The 19,155-nt window shown below is 41.7% G+C and overlaps 1 protein-coding gene across 23 annotated transcripts in view; it reads right to left on the bottom strand.

Moving 5' to 3' along the window:
- ADGRL3 (adhesion G protein-coupled receptor L3) overlaps positions 1 to 5,729 on the bottom strand; it is an 824,470-nt gene extending 818,741 nt beyond the window's left edge. For all 23 annotated transcript variants that reach the window (XM_078446071.2, XM_078446073.2, XM_078446079.2 and 20 more), the window contains exon 1: positions 5,172 to 5,729. The gene's annotated coding sequence lies outside the window, so the exon portion shown is untranslated. The remainder of the gene's footprint in view (positions 1 to 5,171) is intronic.
- Positions 5,730 to 19,155: the final 13,426 nt, after the last annotated feature.

Here is a 19,155-nt window from a genome sequence, read left to right as displayed (position 1 = left end):
CTAAAGCAACTTGATTGTGTTGATGATAGCTATCAATATTTATGTACTAATAGGTAAACTGAGAAAAATTTAAAACATAAGAATACACAAGCACACATGACATATGCTATCAGAGCAACGATTTCATCACAGATCATGTGCCTTCTGGAAAACTCCATGGTACACTTGTAAAAGTATGAGAGTAAGGGGCGCCTGGGTGGCTCAGTCAGTTAAGCCTCCAACTCTTGATTTTGGCTCAGGTCATCATCTCATGTTTGTGAGACTGAGCCCCACATGGGGCTCTGTGCTGAGCATGGAGCCTACTTAAGACTCTCTCTCTCTCTCCATCTTCCTCTCTCCCACCTCTCTCTCTCTCTCTCTCTCTCAAAAAAAAAAAAAAAAAAAGTATAAGAGTAAAGGCAAATAACATCATAGCATTGTTACAAAAATGTTTTCTTTTTCCATTTCTTTTTACGTACTCTGAAGAGAGCTTTTCCTGAACCTGCTCTACAAAATAACTGACCCACAAGTTTTACCAGAAAGAAATATTCAGTTGGGGGATTTAATTTTCCATCTCTGAGATAAGTTTCACAAAAAACAGAATTACCACCAATATTATTCCATTTAGATTCTTCAGTAATATGGACCAAATGGTAACTTCTTCAAATGTGTACATATAATCACTCTGATAAAGAAATTCATTAATACTAGAACTAAATTCTTGTTTTAAATGTCAGTAAGACATAAGCAAGACATAAATTATTAGGATCTACAGAATCTTCTTTGATCAAATGTAGAAAGAACTCGCCTTCTTCCACCCGTGCCCTAAAACAAATGGAGAATCACAATTAATTCTGGGTAGATGGCTAATTTTTAATGTATTTGTTACTGCATGAGCACACTTCATAATTCTAAGAAAAAAGTTATAATGGCCACTTATGCAGTTGAATTAATTTTATAGGGCCACACAGATAGTCAGCATGACATTAAAGAGTTTTGAAGGGATATATGCACATCTTAGGACTCATAAACGCTATCTAGAGGCATGCTCACACCACTTTTTCAAACTGGCCAATAAGCAGCAATACCAAAATCACAATGAATGAAAAATCTGGATTTCTCTCCCCATTGATCAACAACAACGACAACAACAACACACACACACACACACACACAAATGGAGACAACAACGGGAAAATGTCAGGAGGACCTTACTTGCATTTGAATGTTCTACTTTATATTTTATTATAAAATAGACTTTCTATAAAGAAATTCATTTGCATTAAAGAAAGGACATAAATGCAATAATAATCTAAGTGTAAATATGTCCTTCAATGTAAACAAAAGCTAAATTACAATACAGCCTCTGTCTTCAGGGTTTCTCCCTATGTGAGCAAATTCATATTTGAATGTAATGCAAATCTAAGAAATCCAAGGGAAAACAGCCATTTGGAAAACTTAAGATCACCTCCCTCTAATTCCAACTGCTCTAGCCATCCATACCATGCTAAATTAAGGCTGCACATTTCTCAAAAATTGCTCTTTGTTCTTAAATACAAAAATCAATTAGGTTTTCCTTACTGATTTCTGGGCAAAAATGCCCCCCTTCTAACAGTCACTGTCACTCTTGCTTGGCAACCCTTTTCAGGGAGAGTTTCAAGCAGCAGGTAAAGTGGTCCAAATGAAATCTGAAGAACAATTCAGTTTAGCATTGTATTATTTGACTAACTTCAACCTTTTTGCTTTTATAACATGTTTAAATCTCCTACTTCGGATTTCCTAGGCTACATACAGCTCACCAAAGAATCAAAGACAAATCAAGACCATAAAAAATTTGCCTTTCTTAATTACTAGAAACAATGCCAGCCACAGTAGCTGGAGCCAGTACGTCTCACACTTGCTATTATTCCCTGTGGAAAGGAATATTTAAATCTCCAAACTGTAAGAAGATCATTAAGAAAACCTTCCATTCATGTTTCTGAGGAGAGCTCTCACTCTGAAGGATAATCACACCAAGCCACTTAAAATGAGACATCAAAAGCATTTACCCATCAGGTAAATCACATGCTGGTTTATCACTCTTCAGGCCAGGGATGCCTGATACAGCCTAACAGGTCAAACTAAAATATTTAAATAGTTCACATAAACCTTTATACTGATCTTTCCTCCCACCCAAGTGTATAGAAATAGTCTAGGCCACCATACACACCAATGGAGCAGGTTATTGAATATTTAGTGATATGAAAGTGCTATGGGATGGCCTTCCACCACTTTGACACATTCACCTTCAGCTAAAGACAGCACAATACACTGACAGACTAGGTTCTAATGACATCAGGACCTGTGGAATGTATGACTGCTAGCAAAAGCAGGCTGCTAGGAAACAAAGAACAGATCTGATCAAATCTTCTAGTGTAAGGGCTGGGAATCATTACGATTAGATCTTCTGAAATGACAGGACAAGTGTCCCTTAATCTTCAGAAATATTTACAAGTGTAAAGACTTTAACACATATCCCCTAGAAATCAAACAAATGTATGAAGCTAGAGCCTCATAAATTAAATCACAATTCTCTAAGTTTTCTATGAATATGACGGCCACTAGCAATCGTGCATAAAAACAGAACTTAATCAGAATCAGGCATCAGTGATTCTTTATTCCTTTTTTTTTTTTTTTGTGCAAAAGCCTAAGCTTTTTCAAGAAGTCAAGATCAAAAGAAAGAAAGAAAGAAAGAAAGAAAGGGAGAAAGAAAGAGAAAGAGAAAGGAAGGAAGGAAGGAAGGAAGGAAGGAAGGAAGGAAGGAAGGAAGGAAGGAAGAAAGGAGAAAGAAAGAATTAGAGTACCTGGAAAATAAGTACCTTTTTACACTTACAGTGCTATACTTTTAAAAACAAAATAGAACACAGTCATTTGTACCAAACACCAAAGCAGTCGGAGCTGATCTACAACTAAGGAATTTAGTAGCTTTTCATTACTGAAACTGAAAAGCAGGTTAGCTTTTTAACTTTTTAAAAACCATTCATCTTTGTACATTTTTAACCCTTGCTTCGTTGACAAAAAAAAAAAAAAAAAAAGAGGGAAACAAAGCTGAGAGATATTTCAACACAAATATCCTTTTAGCTCCTACACAAATTATCTGGAAACCTTGGTGATGCTATAAAAGAACTGACAATTCTGTCTGTAATCCACGAACAGACAACTTGGGCGCCAGAACTCCGGGTCATTTGGTACCATTACAGACTGAAAAACAAACCAGGGAAATCTAGCTAAATTCTGTTTAATCTCACAGGGAAATGAAGAGCATTCTGCAAGTGAAAAATTACTAAAGTGTGCCTTTGTAGATTCTACAACGCCATTCTTTAACTAGTGTTGATAGCCCATATGACACTAAATTAGCAGACCGCCTATTTACTTCAGAGCAAAACCCAGAAGGCAGTTTTTCCTTCCTGCCAGAGTCTATGCGTCTCCTCATTTCCCCAGCAGCTGGCTGGAAGGATGTAAAATCAGAGGTGCAAGAAGGCTTATACTTCCTAATGAGTAATCCACCCAGGAAAGTAAACACAACAGACACCAGCAGGTTCGGCTGTAAAGGAGACTGTGGCAGGGGTGCTTACACGGTTGTTTACAATGTGCCCCAACTACCGCAGGCAGGGTCACACACAGGCACAGGGAGGAGACACCCAGAGGTGGCTCACACACCTCCAGTTCGCCCAATTTCTGGGATATCTCTGGCCGTAAATAAAGCAGCGCGGGTTTCTATCAGACTGAGGGAAGTGACCAGAGAATTACAGGAACTAGGGTTGTGCTGGCTTGACTCGGCTATGTGAATGTGCCCCGGAGATGACTATTCTATCCCTTGGTCCTCATCAGGGCCAATCTGGGGTGCGTAGAGCGCTGCACCAGAGACTCACGCGCGCCACGCATCTCGCGGAGGTGCTCCTCACGGGGGCAGAGGGGACACCGTGTGGCTTCCTTGCAACCCCTGTGGGGCCTCGCGGCCTCCTCAAACCAGATTTTCGAGTTAAGCGGATCCCAGGCGATTTCGATAAGCAAGATCAGCTCAACTAGCATCGGCTCTGCCATCCCCACAAATACCTCCGGCCATCCCCAGAGCGCGCAGGAACGCGCGCACACTGTCACGCACACGCCGACCCCACCGCCAACTGACCCTGGTAGCAGAGGTCGCCCCCACCCCTGGAACACACACCCACCTATAAGTGGGGGCCTGGCACGCTCAGCCCTTGAGCTCCGGCGGGGGACCAGTGGCGGGGGCGCGGAGGCACCTACGTTCCCCAGAGCCGGAGCGTCCCCTTCTCCCGCTGGAGGCTCCGGGTCGCCCACCCTCCTACCTGTAACCCAGCCGACCGCGGATACCAGTGCTCTTTCCACCCCGCCCTGGCATCCCCGGTGCCCCGATTCGTGCAACGCCGTCCCCCGCCCCGTGCCCACTCCCAACACCGCGCCGCCCCGGGCCACCCACGAAAGTAGCAGCGTTTTCCAACCAAAACCTCCTAACAAAGCCTGGGCAAGCAGCTCTAAACCAAACTGCCGTGAAGGGGACACCACGGGCGGGGTACGGAAAGGCAGCGCAGCTCTGCCACTCAGGGGCGCGACCTGGGCAACCGCGGCCACCATGGATGCTCCAGACGGGCGTCTAGGAAGGATCGCGGTGAGCTCGCCGCCCCTCAGTCCCCATCACCCCAGAGCGCAGCTCTCACCCGGTCCCTGTCTGCTCTCCAGCCCGCTCCCGCCTCCAGCGGCACCAGCTCTGGGTCAGCGGAGAGAAGGCGCCCCCTGGTCTGCTTTCAGCCCCCACCAAGGGATGACACTGGGGTGAGAGTGGAGGGAGAATTCCCGGGGTGGAAATTCCAGTTCCTACTCGCAGCGTGTCGGACTGCGAATGCGCCGGGTCTGCTCTCCCCTTCATCCCTCTCCTCCGCCAAATCGCCCAGTTGCTGGAAGAACTCGAACCCGTGCCAAACCCCAGCGCCCACCAGCCAGGAGGCTCCCTTTCCCGCCCCGCATCACGATCGGATGAGTGTGCGTGCGGGCGAGTGTGTGAGGGCGACTGTGTGAGTGGGTGGGTGAGTGTGCGTGAATCCCGCACCCCCTCGGTTGCCCGCCCCGCGGACGCCGCCGCCTGCGCCGGGCCAGGGCCACCACTATTAGGAAGAGTGAGAAGAATAAATTACCTTTCGTAACCGCCGGTCCCTGAGATCGTCCCATCAGTTGCTCAACAACCTGCAGCCGAGTGCAGTTTCCACAATCCAGCCATGGAGCCCGGGGCAAAAGACCGGCCGGCCCCGGAGAAGACACCCCCACCACACGCCGCAAGGAATGATAACCACAGCGCAGAGAAAGCAGCAGGAGGGTGGAGACCCCAGCCAAAGAAACAACAAAAAGTCTCTCCTTCCCCCTTTCTTCTGCTACACAGCCACGGAGAAAGGGGAAGGGGGGAAAAAGAACCAAAGATTTGTCTTCCTGTACGTTGTCTCGCTTCAAACACACCGAGGGGGTAAAAACGGAGCAAAGAGAGAGCAAGGTTCAAATGTCTCTCCCAGTCCACAGTTGCACAACTTCGGAGTCGGGCTCCGTCTCCAGCAGCGGCCGAGAGACCCAAGCGGCAGCTATTAACATGCGGCAGTCATAGCTGGGGCTGCTTCTCCTCCCGCTGCTGCTGCCGCCGCTGCCGCTGCTGCTGCCGCCGCCGCTCAAGAAAAGACGCTGCTGGAGAGACCAAAAATCTTCCACCATCCCCCCAGCCGATCTTTATATCCAGTTCTCCCACCCCACCCCCTTCTCTTTCTTTTTCTTCTTCTTCCTCGTCCTCCCCTTTCCGCTTGGGAAAGGGAGCAGTGGAATAGGTAGGGGGAGCCGCGACAGCCAGGGGTGGCTTCTTCTCCGCCAAACCCTCCTCCTTCTCCCGAGGTTTTCTCCCCGCGGAGGGTCTCCTCTGGCGCCCGCAACCTGCGCCGAGAGCCGGAGCGAGGGCCACGCAAACTCCTTCCCGAGTGCACGGTGGGGGCGCGCGGGCGGAGCGGGCGCCCGGCTGCCGAGGGCTGCGTCCCGGGGGTCGCGGAGCCCGGAGCCCGGGGGGTGGCAGATTAGCTCGCCGGCCGGGCCGGGCAGCTGCGGGCATGTGGGAGCTTCATCGCGCGGCCCCGAGCTCCGCGCCGCCGCCGCCGCCGCCGCCTCTTCGGTTCTTTCTCTTCTTCGACTCTCCGAGAGCGAGCAGGGCTCTGGCGCTCTCCACACACGCACACTCACACACGCGCACACACGAGCGAGCTCCTGCCAAAGCAAACCGTGCAATCCGCGCGCGCGCACACCCGGAGAAAGAGGACGGAGGCAAAAAAAAAAAAAAAAAAAAAGAGAGAGAAGAAAGAAAGGGGAGGGGGCGAGTCACAGGCGGCGGCAGCGGCAGCTGTCGGAGCGGAGGCAACGAGCAGTCCGGGGAAAACCAGCAGCGGCAGCGGCGGCGCCCACCCGGACCAGCGGCAGCATCTGCATCCCGGCTCCCAGGAACTGGGGCGAGCGGTGCCGGGCGAGCAGGAGACCCGGCGACGCGCCGAGAGCGGGTCGGAGCGCGGGCGCGCCGGGGCCGTGCAGCCTGCGCGCGGCGGACGCAGCCGGGGCCCGAGCCGAGGCCAGAATGAGCCGCGGGCTGGCGAGCGCCAAGAGCGCCGAGAGCTGGGGAGGGGGCTCGCGCGGGGGGAAGGGGGTGGCAGGTAAAACCCGGATCTGGAGTGCACTCGGGCTCCGCCGCGCGGACTCCACCTAGCAGCTCGGCAAACGTTTGGAGGTGGGAATGAGAGGGCTGCTACAAGAGGCTTCCCTTTCAGGGTTTGTCAAACAAAGGGTACATCTCCTCCCGGCTTTGAGGCACGCTTCTACCTCAGCCCCTCTCTCTCTACCTCTCTTTCTGTCTCTGTCCCTCCCCTCTCGCACTCTCGCCCCTCTTCTTTTCCTCCACTCCACCCCAGGTGAGTAAACGTCAGAATGAAAGTCCTGCCAGCTTCTCCTTTTCTAGGTGCAGATTATTTCATATTTTCATTATGCAGGTACCTAGTCTCGGTGCGTTTTCTGCCTTTGGTCCATTTTATGTTTCTTCAAACTTACCTCAACGTGCAAGTTCATTGCAGACTTTAAAGTATCCTCTGATAATCGGACGTGGGGATTTCATGATTTTATTTCACAATGTCAGTAAAAATTGCCATAACGGATATAGAAAGGTGCCGATTGCAAAGCAATGCCTTCTGATGGTGGGGAAAGCCTTCTCAAGTTAACTGAGTGACCTTGGTCAATTACTGAGCCCCTTTGTGCTTTCTTTATAAATAAGATAGAAGGTTAAGCGGGTAATTTATAAGGTCTTTTCCTCCTCTAAAATTTCATGATCTAAAAAGACTAAGGTGTTATTTTCTGTACCAGTAAATTCGAGTTACAATTATGAGAGAAAGTAAGATTTATTATATGCATTCAACAAGCACATTATATCCAAAATGTATTTGAATGTATATATTCAGAAGGGCTCTAATGCCCGTCCAGAGCTCTTTGGAGGTATAATCAACCACAGTACATCTGAAGAACCCAAAACCTCATTAGCATTAACAGACCATACCCAATACTAGTGACTATCAAAATCTCATGGGTTCTTCAAAGCTCAATTCCAATGCCAAATGCTCCAAAAAACCTTTTCTTACCAACTCCGATCAAAATAATCACCCCTTTTCTTATATTCCCATAGCACTTTGGTGGTATATCTAGGATAACACCCATTTCATTCTGTTGGTTTTTTTTTTTTCTTCTTATTCTTTTAAATAACGAGTAGCTTGTCTGTATGCCTCCTCAGATTATTGGATCTTCCTTAAATGCAAATTCCAAATTTTAATCATCTGTATAACCTTAGATTACTATGTATCCACAGTACTTTGCATTGTAATTCCTTTAAAAAAAATGGGAGAGGGCTTTCATGATATTGCTGGATTCTGACTGAGATGTTCACACACTTAAATTAGGCTACTTGAATTTGCCTAAAATAAGGCATCCATGAACTCCCCCGATTACATAAAGAAAATATAAACTGACATCTGAAGTCACTTGTTACTTAAATAATTTTGGAAATAGTAGGCTCTAGCCAGTTGTGACAAGAGGCTCTTATTTGTAAAGGAGGCAAAATGGAAAGTACCCAATTCATCTCCTAAATGGATATATGTGGAAAAGCAATAAAATAATAAAATGGGAATGAAAGGTATGGTATAGGTATTAAATGTTATTAATGGTAGCAGCAGAAATATAAGTAAACGGTACCTATAGACCAATTTTTAGAATCAATCTTATCACATCTTGACAGTTTCAGAGGTATATGAGAGAGAAATTAAATTTCAAATGGAAATTAATATTTCAAGAAATAAAATATATTAACTGAAAACTATATATATATTAAGTTATTAAATATGAAACATAGTAACTGAAAAGTAAGCATATTAAGTCAAATAAGTAATTGAAAGTATTCACCAAAGAATTGATCACAAATAAAGTTATAGACAAAAAAAAAAACGAGGAAGAAAGAACCAAAAAAGGGGGGGGGGGGCAGTGAGTAAAAAATAAGTTAAAGAAAAGCATGGAAAGGAAGAGAATAGGTTAATTATTTATACAATTTAATCAAATGTCAATGTAGCAGCTTTTATAGCAGCTACCTGTATGTTAGGCTCAAACTTCATGCTTCCAAATCCTCTTCAATCTGATAAGCATAGTCTTCTATATTTAAGACACAAAGCATCCTACTCCATTGCCAAGAAATCCATGACTCTTGCCAATATCTTTCTATGGTGAACCTTCTAGAAAAATAAAATCTAGTAAATTCTGTGCCTTATTTGCTACACAACTATATTTAACATTTTCTCAGGGACAAGATAGCATCCAAGATGATGACTGAGCAAAGATAACTATTATACATGGTAGTGCTGTGTGCTAGAGTGGGTTTTGAATATGATGGCACAGTTGACTTTAGCTCTATTAAAGTTGAAAAAAGTCAATATTTACCATGTGTAAAAGAACTCTCCTAAATTTAAAAAGCTGAATATCCAATGAAATAGGATAACCAATATGAACATGTTTTAATAACTAGTAAAACTCGCTGACCAAAGGATTCTTTCAAATTAATAAATACACTAAGATCCCCAACAGGGTGAACGTGAAGAAAAGAACATAGATAATCTGTTCACAGAATAGGTAAACACAAATAAATAACCAATAAATGTAGAGAAGGATGCTTTGCCTATACAAACAATCCCATACATAAAAATTTACGCAATTGCAAGATCTACCAGGTTTCATGGTTTGCCCAGGAAATTAGGTGAAAAGTAACAGGGGCCTACTCTAAACTCTAAAAAAAAAGTGTGTTGAGATAGGCATGCCCCTATGCTCACAACATACACTGACACATTTTTCTGGAAAGAAAGTTGAAAATGTATGTCAACTGACTTATAAAATATGGATGTCATTAATCCAATGTTTCTATTTACAGATACAACTTCTACAGAAATAAACAGAGGTATGGACAAGGATTTTTTACAATGATATACATCTCAGTCATAATTGTTATGTAAGGGGAGTGAGTATGTGAGGTATGTATGTATTCAGAGAGATCTTGTTTTTTCATGCTCAGTAAAAGCCCTCTTATCTGATTGGATTGGTATTTAGTTAGTGGGAAAAATGTTGGTTAAAGCAAAAAAAAAAATTTTTTTTTTTAATGACCCATACATTCTATTTTAGTTAGGATTCATTTTTGCTACAAGCAACAGAAACACAAAATAACAGCAACCTAAACAAGATAGAAGGTTATTACTTTTTCAAGTGAAAAGTCTATCAGTTGGTGATCCAGAGTTATTATGGCCCCCCAAAACATCCTGGGTGTAGATGCCTTCTTTATCTTCTTGTGTGGCCACCTATGACCTTTATTCCCAGTTTCAGTTCTAGCAATCATGCCTCCATTGCAAAAGTAAAGAAGAAAAGGAGGAAGATAAAGGTATACTCAAACCCGTGACGTTTTCCTAGAGCTGTACACACCATTCTTTCATTTCATTCTTAGAAATGCTGAGATGGTAACACTTAGCTAGCTACAAGGCTAATGGAAAACATTGACTACTTCAGGCAATCATGTGCCCAACTCAAAATCAGATTTTTTCATATTTATTTTTTCCTAAGACTATAACTTATCTGTGTGCACCACCCTGAACAGAGCTTTGCATACATTAGGTTTTCAGTAACTGACTGAATGGCTAATGCAGACACTAGACAATGTCCCCTTCACATGAAGTGACCTTTTGGTTCAACTTGATATAAACGTTCACAAAATTTGAAATTACTGAGCTTCTGCCATCAAGAAAAATACTCTCTAATAGCTGATCGAATATCAGTGGACAGTTAATATTGTAAATGCTACTGGGCCCAGACACACTGACAAATCCAGGTAATCAGGATTAAATTACATCTGCAAAGCAGGTAGCAAATCATAGTACTCAGATTCCTAGTATGCCATGGCATGATGAGAATTCTAGGAGGCCTTGGGTTCACTAGAATATTTACTTAAATTTAGAATATATGGACTATCAACCTATTTGATTGCCCTAAGGGATAGCTTAAGTCTAAGAAGTGCCTGGTGATGCTCTCTGTTCCCTGGAATATACATCAAAGGGCCATTTAAAAGACTGTAAAATCTTACCCAGATTATATCGACCTGCTAATTTGGTATCTTCTTTTCTCTCCTGCCTCAAGCAATTTACCCTTATTCTTTTTCAACCCATAAGAGGATCTGTGTATTCTACATTCTTCAAGACCTGGAAGCTTATCTATACATATAGATAAGGTAAATCTAGATCTAGATATTTTTAAACTCTTTTAAGTTCATTTATTTATTTTGAAAGAGAGGAGGGAGGGACAGAGAGAGAGAGAGAGAGAGAGAGAGAGAGAGAGAGAGAATCCCAAACAGGCTCTGCATTGTCGTCACAGAGCCAGATGGGGGCTGGTATTCACAAACCATGAGACCATGACCTGAACTGAAACCAAGAGTCTGATACTTAACTGACTGAGCCACCCAGGTACCTCTAGATATTTTTTTAAAACAGCTTCTCCTAACTAATCCTAAACTTTTCCAAATCCTTTTTTTTTTCTTCCCAATGAAAGAGTCTCCTTAGAACTCTGTGACATAGTTTCGCTAATGTTTGCCTACATGCATGTCAGTTTTGGAGGACTGTGAAAGAAACAACATGATGCTTCTTCTGTTTCTTTCCTTCTTCTCCTTCTCCTTCTCCTCCTCCTCCTCCTCCTCCTCCTCCTCCTCCTCCTCCTCCTTCTATTTCTTCTTCCCCTCCTCCTCCTCCTCCTGCTTCTTCTCCTTCTCCTTCTTCACCTTCTTCACCTTCTCCTTCTTCTTACTCCTTCCCCTTCTCCTCCTCCTCTCCTTCTCCTTCTTCTTCTTCTTCTCCTTCTCCTTCTTGTAACTTTCCCCATTGCCTTCCCTTAGATCCAACAATTAAATTACCTTTCATGGCTGCAAATTAGGTTCAACACCAAATATTTTCAGCCATATACTGTAAATGTTAGTAATAGAACACTGGCTCTTACAGAAGTACTCAGCACATATACAAACACAGTTGTCTTAAAAGAAGTACATCATAGTGTCTAGATTCTAGATTCTAGAAATATGAAGATATTCAAAAACCAAACACTGTTTTCTTAAGGCCTCCTTCTTAAGAAGACACATATGCTTGTACTTTGTAAATGAAAATATCATGGTCAACCAGAGATAATCAATAATGACTGCCATGTTCTCGAAAGGAAGGAAATAGACTTTTTGTTCCTTTGTACAAAATTGCCACTCTGCTGGGTTCTGCTCGCCAGCCTCTCTTTTAAGACTATAGTAGACACCAAGAGTAGATACCTACCTCATAATTATCTCCCTTTTTCTAAGAATGGTTCCTACATGCGAGGTGACTTTGTCCATACTATATGGTCCTGTCGATTGGCCATGGTTGATTGGTTCAGTAAAGGCAGCTGACCCAAGCTTGGCTAATCAAAATCATTCTCTAGGATTTTTCAGACTATACTACCCAAAGGGTCTCAATATATCCCTGAGGGTGGAGGAAGCTCAGCAGCTATCCACGGCTATATATGCTGCTATATCGTGCTACCTAAACCTGACTTTGTGCAATAATTTCCTGAAGAATGCAGTCAGATTTTTAAAATGGTTAGTCTTAATCAGAACTTCTTTTTTCTTCTGCACCTATATATAAATTATCAGATAAGATGTACTCAAGGGAAGATTTTTCTAAGTGCATGTTGTTATAGTGCTAACATGCAATCTGTGTTATGTTGGTACCTAGGAAATTAGGTTCCCCTTAAGATTGCCTACTGGATTTTCCAGAAAGGTGAACTCATAGAAGACATATTGCATTATTCTTCTGGGAATGTTGGTCACATTATTTTTGTAGGACTCCGAGTTAGATGATTTTCTCATTTCTGGTATCTGCTTCAATCATACACCTCACTTCTTTTCTTATAAAAGCAAAATGAGACGTGGTAGGAAAAATAATGGCTGTTGTCTACTTGGCAACAGGGTACTTGGCCCATAGTAGATGTTCAGTAAATGTTTGGTGAATGAAATAATTCAAGGTGAGTGTTACATCATATATACTATCAAATACATAATGTATATCTATTAAACTATGTCCAATTAATATTAATATATCTATCATTCTATTAAGATTATATATTAATAGAAGTTGTACATCTAAATGAGAGCCATCAAATTCAAATTAGTCACCTTGACTAGGGTAAGCAGCCATTGCTCAAAACAAATTGAACTCTTTCAAAATCATTTTATACTATAGCATGCTTTGGAATAGCCTTACAACATTAGCAAATCTCTTGCTTTTAAAGTACATTTGATTTTTTTGTTGTTGCTGGGCTAATGATTTCGATCGACTTAAAAAAATCATCAGCATTAAAGAACTGTATTAGAGCTTGGAAATCATCTAATTAGTGATCAAGCCAGGGGATAACATTTTCTGTTCAGAATAAATAAAATATGACTAATTCTTTCAGTTGATTAATTTTAGACTATAACTTCTTTTAAGTAATGATCATCACCTGCTATGGGATGGGTCTAATCCTCCCAAGAAACCAGCAACATATTAGGCCCATTTTATTAATAATAATACTAATATTCCGATACTGTATACAGTATAATAACTTTCTCAAGGCTAAACAGTCAGTAGAATATACCATTTAGACAAGTTTATCTTACTACCCCTCTGCCTGTATTGGTAGAGATCCTAAAAGCAAGTTTTCACAATGAGATGCTCCCTCCTCAGCTACAGTTCATTGGATCATGGAAGGGTGGATGTAAGTTGCTTGATCACCAAGCTAATCAAGTCTTGTACCTAGGGAAATTGGAATTGGGGTTGAGAGAGTCATTGTTTCTTTCTCTGAATTGGCCATGTAAATGACCAAACTGTGGTGTGACCTTTTTTTCCTGCCGTATTAATTCAAGAATCAGAGGTGGTTCACTCTTGAGGAGAGATATAGACTATTCTATCATCAGTTAAACTTGCTTTTCCACCCAGCAAAAGCGATGAGAAGGCTAAGTTACAGAGAGAAGATAAAATACACTCACAGAGAGGAATGTAGATAAACCGCAGAGAGAGATTTTGAATGGCTTTCTGGGCCCTGGTTCTATTTCTTTCCTCATATCCAGCTGTATTTCTGTACTTAATTGGAAAATAGCCCTAGTGGTGTTGTACTTCATTCTTCTTTTTGATGAAGCCAAAAGTAGCTATCAGTGGGTTTTGTCTGGTCATTTCTCTCCTCACACTTCTGGAAATAGTATATCTCTTCCTTGGGGTTTCCTTTTCCTCTTCACTTTATATAGTGGTAATGATCTGTCCATTTTGATACTCAGCCTACAGAGGGAAGGCACATGATCGAGGCCAAATTGGATACTGTAAATAGTTCTCTCCATGATTTGTTACAGATGACCACATGACTTAAGCCTGAATATTCAGATTACTTTCCTGTGATTTTTTTTTATATGAGCAAATTTTCCCTCCAGATGAAACACATCTGGTGTGTTTTCAAGTTGGAATGGTATAAATCTGAAGTATTTATTTATTTATTTATTTATATTATTTCAAGCACGCTCTCTCTCTCTCTCTCTCAGGGATTTAACAATTAGAAAAATAGAATAATAACTTTCCTCCAATTTCTCTCACAAATGGTGAAGAGATTGAATGTATACATGCTAATAGCTTGGTATATTCTTACCTTAAATTATTTAATATTAGATTTAAATGAGATATATTAGTGGACATCTGGGTGGCTCAGTCGGTTAAGTATCCAACTTCAGCTCAAGTCATGATCTCACAGTTTGTGAGTTCAAGCCCTGCATTGGGCTCTGTGCTGACAGCTCAGAGCCTGGAACCTACTTTCAGATTCTGTGCCGCCCTCTTTGTCCGCTCCTCCTCTGCTCTCACTCTGTCTCTCTCTGTCTCTCAAAAATAAAAATAAAACGTTGAAAAAAAATTGTAATGAGATATATTAGTTATATGAAAGGTTATGGAATAACATTCCAAATCTATACTGTACATGTTACACTAAGGTATGCATACTGTGTTTCTGATTCTATAATGGTTGGGATAATCCTGGGTCAGGACTCTAACATGGAAAGTGGAGCCGGCAGGGGGGTGATATATAAGCCTTTTACACAAAGCTTTTGAGGTTGTACTGGACAGACTATAGGTAACCAAAAAGAGGGAAGGTTTCTTAGCATTTTATTTATGGGCCTGCATGATCCTTACCATATCCACTCAGATTCTGTTCACAAGAACTCAGTCATATGGTGACACCCAACTGTAAAGGAAGTTGGCAAATATACTCTAGCTTTGGGTCCAGGAAGAAACCTATGTAAGTTTATAAGCAACTATGCAGCTCTTGCCATATACTCTTTTGGTGGTTCTGAAATAAAAAAATATGGAGAATTGTGTAGCCCAATCACTGCCAAATAATTGAAGTGATATTTAGGCTACATGACATGGTACAAAGAGCTCAGGATGTGAATTCAGAAGACTGTATTTTCAGTTTTGTTCTTACCACTGACTCACTCTGTACTGGGAAAGTCACTTAATATTTCTAGGCTTTATTTTCCCTATCAGTAAAATTTGTATATTAAAATATCTGTCCTACCAGCGTTCTTGGGTGGCTCAGTCAGTTAAGTGTCTGTCGGCTCAGGTCATGATCTCACAGTTTGTGAGTTCGAGCCCCACGTCAGGTTCTGTGCTGACAGCTCAGAGCCTGGAGCCAGCTTCAGATTCTGTTTCTCCCTCTCTTGCTCTGCCCCTCCCCTGCTCATGCTCTGTCTTTCTCAAAAATAAACATCAAAGCAATTTTTAAAATATCTGTTCTACCCACACTACAAGTTTATTGTGGCTACCAAATTAAATATATTATAAATGTAGAGTGCTGTTCAAATGGAAGATCCTTCTTAGGACACACACACACACACACACACGCACACACAACTATGCTATTTGCACACATAGAATTCCATGTGTATACTCTACTTCCCATGTTTTCCCATGCTGTTTGACTCTCTCCTCTATAATGTAATAACCTCTTTCAGGGATGCTATGAAACACCTTACATTGTCCTTCTCCCTAGGACCAAAGTATTCATTTGCACAGCTGGAGGAATGTAGGCTGCTCACAAATGAGTCCCTCAAGTATTTCCCTCTCTCTGCTGAAGGGAGATGTCTTACTCAAGATTTTGTTGTCTCCCCAGAGGTCAACCTGTATTCAATACCTTCACAGGGGTATTTATAATAGGCCTATTTCCTATTTCATGATGATTCTGAAGGACCATCCCAGGTTCAGTGAATCCCCACTGGAGTGCCTGAGGGCTCTACTGCTGTTCCACTTTTTCCTCCTAAGTCCCTCTCCCCCGCCCCTTCCCCCCCCCCCCACCTCCTCATGCCCACCCTGTATTTTTCCTGAGAGCACTCCTAGATACATCTCTTATTTGCAATCCTCTGTCTCAGAATCTGCTTCCCAGGACACTTGACCTAAGATAGGCTTCTCATTCCTATCCTTGACCTCGCTATAGTTTGTTCTCAGCATTCAGCCGGAGAGATGCTGTTAGAACTAAATGCTTATATGGTTCCTAGAGTCACTATAAAAAAGTACCACAAAATGGGTGGCTTAAACAACAGAAATTTGTTGTTTTACAGTTCTGCCAGAAGTTGGAGCTCAAGATGTCAGCAGAGCTATGCTCCTTCTGAGTGTCTGAATCAAATTTCTCCTTGCCTCTTCCTAGCTTCTGATGGTGGCCATCAATCCTTGTCACATTTCAGTCTGCAGCTGCATTGCTCCAAACTCAACCTCTGTCATCACATGGCATTCTTCCTGGGTCTCTGTCTTTTCCTTTTCTTGTAAGGACGCTGGACATACTGAATTAGGGCCCACCCTAATGACCTCATCTTAATCTCATCAGATCTTCAAAGACCCTATTTCCAAATAAGGTCATATTCACAGGTACCTGGAGCTAGAACATCAGCATAACTTTTGAACATCAGCATTCAACTCATAACAGCAGTGCCCCAAATCCTCCACTTACTCTCTATATCACTCAGAGTAAACCTGAAGTGGCCTGCAAAGCACTATACAGTCTGACCCCTGAAACCTGAATGGCCTGATCTTCCACTCCTCTCCTCTCCTAGAGATCACTTTCCTGCAGCCATAGTAGCCTCCTTGTTGCTTCCTCACTTGCCAGACACACCCCCATCTCAGGGCTTTGCATCTGCTTATCTGTTTACCTAGAATGTTTTTCACCTAGAGATCTCTGCACCACTCTTTACCTAACCTACTACTAATTTGTGCACAAATGTTGCTTCTCGGTGATGCTTTCTCTAACACTCTATTTAAAATTACAAACAACCTTATCCCACACTCTATCGCCATCCATTTTTTCCCTCCATAGAACTTCTCACCTTTTTAAAAAAAATGTTTATTTATTTTTGACACAGAGAGAGTGAGAGACAGAGTGCGAGTGCAGTAGGGACAGAGAGAGGGAGACACAGAATCCTAAGCAGACACAGATTCCAAATCAGCTGTCAGTACAGAGCCCGATGCGGGGCTTGAACTCGGGAACTGCGAGATCATGATCTGAGCTGAAGACACTCAACTGACAGTCACCCAGATGCCCCATCTCACCTTCTAATATACCATGTAATTTACTTCTTCATTGCATTTATTACAATCTGCAGTATGACTTCTGTGGTCTCAAGGCAATTTTGCCTTAATGGCCTCTTCCTCCATTAAAAAAATATTTATAATTGTATTTTATGGCTGCATTGATATAAAGAAAAATATGATCCAGGGTGGATGCATTATTGTAATATTCACATTTTTTCTGGTTTTAAAAGAAATTACAATTAAAAACATTTTTGTGGGCCTCCAGAAGGATCCTGGGCATTAGGCCCCATGTATAATGGATAACTTGGCCCTGGGTTTATAACTGCTTCCCCATCAGAAGGTAGGCTTTTGGAGGATAAGGACTCTTGTCTATTTTACCAATTGATATTTCCCCAGCAAGTAAAACAGGGCCTGGCATATAGCAATGTTCAATAAATATTTGCTGAATATACAAGTGGCTAAAAATATCATTTTGATTTTCCATTAGTTTGCCATTCCCTTAGTGAAATACGTTTGTGTGGCCTAACCTACAATGTACTGTTATTTCCACTTGAATACTTAAAACTTCAAGAATAATTCTTTAAGAGCCTAAACAATCTTTGAACTAACCATAGGACTCCAACCTTATACAACTCTTGGGAACCATGGGAGTGAGCTAGAGGAATTACTCCTCTGTATCTGTTCTTGGTGTTCTGTAAAGTTCTATGCTCTGTCAGGAAGTTATTACAAATACTATAAGGAACATTTTTTTTGAACTTAAAAAAACTTCCTTAAACAATTATAAGAAAATATCTTGCCAGCTTGAAATAAACCATAATATTGAAATATCTTCTAAGTAACGAAATAAGTCATGAAAATGCTTAAGATAATTTTATAAAACTAAACTAGTGTGGTTGCCATATTACAGAGATTCATTTTAATGAAAAAAAAGAAAAAAAAAACTCCATGAAAATTGGTGGGTCTCAGGTGGTAGAGCAAGGATAAGAGAATGACTAAATTTGATTTGTATTTATTAGAAAAGGGGAGATCATACCTTCAATTTGATTTGGGAAAACCGAAGTTAAACTTGCAGGGGTAAAATATAGCTTATTTTTTACTGAAGAATCTTGGTACTTATGAATTTCTTAGGATAAAATGTGGCCACTAAAACCTTTTTGAGAGGAAATGTTATTTCATGGGAGACAAAAATCATTACAGTGTTGCATACATTTAATAATATGAAGAATATTCTAATTTACAGCTGATGAGGAACTTTCATGGTGGTTTTCTTACCCTTTCTGGAACTACTGTGAAACTTCCCATTTGTTCTACAGGCAGCAGTCTTATTTGTTTTTCTTGGAACTTGACTAACAGTCAATATTTAGGTATATATGTCTGTCCCCCATTAGACTGTTGGGGGAAGCATGAGCAGTTTATTTTAGTACATATATCACCCAGCATGATGCTTTTCATATTGAATAGATATTCAATGAATGAACTGTTGAATGTGAAATGATTTAACAACTATGGACATGGGGTGATTTTCTTAAGCTTGTTTTCATTATATAAATATTTAGGAAATTCTTTCCTTTGAAGGTTTCTTTTTTTGCTACCTGACATGTATCTGCTTCGTTTACCTGCTTAAGATATGGGGTCCCAACCCTGTCAGAGTAGGGCAGAAGATGGACCCATTATCTACTTATCTAATACTTGCCTGGAAACTTGCTGGGGACATTATATACATGATCTCACTTAATAATAACAACAACTTAGAGATATAGGAATTATATACTTCATATGATAAATTAAAAAAGGCCAGGGCTGACTAATACGCTCAAGGTCAAACAGCCAATAAGTTAAAGGGTGAAATTCAGTCCTAAATCTGTCTAATACCAAAACTTACATTCTTTCTCACACGAACAAAAGATCAGCTCTACAAAGTAATATGACATTT

The sequence above is a fragment of the Panthera onca genome, chromosome B1 (genome assembly GCF_046562875.1).
Source record: "Panthera onca isolate mPanOnc1 chromosome B1, mPanOnc1 haplotype 2, whole genome shotgun sequence".
Classification (NCBI taxonomy): Eukaryota; Metazoa; Chordata; class Mammalia; order Carnivora; family Felidae; genus Panthera; species Panthera onca.
This window is presented reverse-complemented; position numbering and strand designations above follow the sequence as displayed.